This window comes from Myotis davidii, unplaced genomic scaffold (assembly GCF_000327345.1).
Source record: "Myotis davidii unplaced genomic scaffold, ASM32734v1 scaffold573, whole genome shotgun sequence".
NCBI classification, from domain to species: Eukaryota; Metazoa; Chordata; class Mammalia; order Chiroptera; family Vespertilionidae; genus Myotis; species Myotis davidii.
In genome coordinates, this window is record NW_006285997.1 from 478,398 (window position 1) to 479,787 (window position 1,390).

Below are 1,390 nucleotides of genomic sequence, written 5' to 3' on the forward strand. Positions count from 1 at the left end.
TGAAAGTGATTAATTGCCTGCCTGGCACTTAGTCAAGAGGTTTTATGCCCTCCCTAACTTCAGGGGAAAATCCCTACACGGGGAAACAACCTTTCTCAGAGAGGTGACCTTGGTTAAAACAGCGCCAAGAAGGTGAGCAAACATATTAAGAACAGTATGCCATATATGCCAGGGCCCTTAAAACAGCAAGGATGGACCGGCTCCCAGCAGAGGGACGTCGCAGTGGAAGGGTCCTGCCCAGGGGAGCCGTGCTGTCGGTGCGAGTGGAGACCGGGTGCCGCGGCCCAGCTTCCGGCGGCCGCAGGGGGAGGTTTGGCCGAGTCGCCACGGGACACGTGGACGCAGGCTCCTCCCGGGCAGTTGGAGCGGGCCGGGCCCGGGGATGACTCGGGCGTGTTTCAGGGGATTCCTGGTGCCGCTGAGCGGAGACCTGTACCTTTTCCGCTTGACGTTCGAGAACATTCTCAAGGAACGACATCCCCCCAAATTTTGTTTAAAAAAACATTTTCGGTTCCTCTGAGTTTTGTTGACGTGTACGCTTTGGGGTAGAGTTGGCTGTATTTAGCCAAGGAACGCACAGGGCAGCAGTTACACTCCGTTTCAGGTGGACAGCAGCAGCCGGTTCCGTGGGAGTGGGTCCGTGGCCCATCAGTGCCCTTGGAGAGAGTGTGGCCAGGGTTTAAAAGACCATTTCCCATGTCGCATCCTGCCCAAGGGGTCCTGTACCGGCCTTTCTACTGGACTCTACCGTTCCAGTCATGGCCCAAGGATGGCACAGGTTTTTATTTTTATTTTAGTGGCTGACTCTGAACTTCCCAGCAGGTGAAAGTGTAGGTTTTCTGTCTCCACAAAATGCGGGCAAAAGCCCAGCCGGTGTGGTTCTGCGGTTGAGCGTCAACCTATGAACCACGAGGCCGCTGGTTCGATAACCCATCAGGGCACATGCCCAGGTTGTGGGCTTGATCCCCAGTAGGGGGCGTGCAAGAGGCCGCAAATCAATGATTCTCTCTCATCACTGATGTTTCTCTCTCTTTCTCCCTTTCTCTCTCTTTAAAGATTGATTAAAAAAACAACACATATTAAAAACAAAGAAGAAAACATAAAAAAAAAACCTTAAAAAAATGCATGCAAACCACGCCTCCCTTTGTGTGTTTACTGGCACATGCAGGCTGTTTCTGTGATGGGTGTGTAGGAAGTCATGTGTGCGTGTGATTTTGGGAGTGTTTGCTGTACCGCATGTTCCTGCCTGATGCCTATGACATAACGCCTCGTGATAGATCCCGATGGTGTGCTGGGACGGAGGCCCAGGCTCCCGGGAGGCGCACCTGGAGAGCCCGGCCCTGCTGCCCGCATCCTCCCCGGGGACATCTGTAGTCCGGGCATCCGCCCC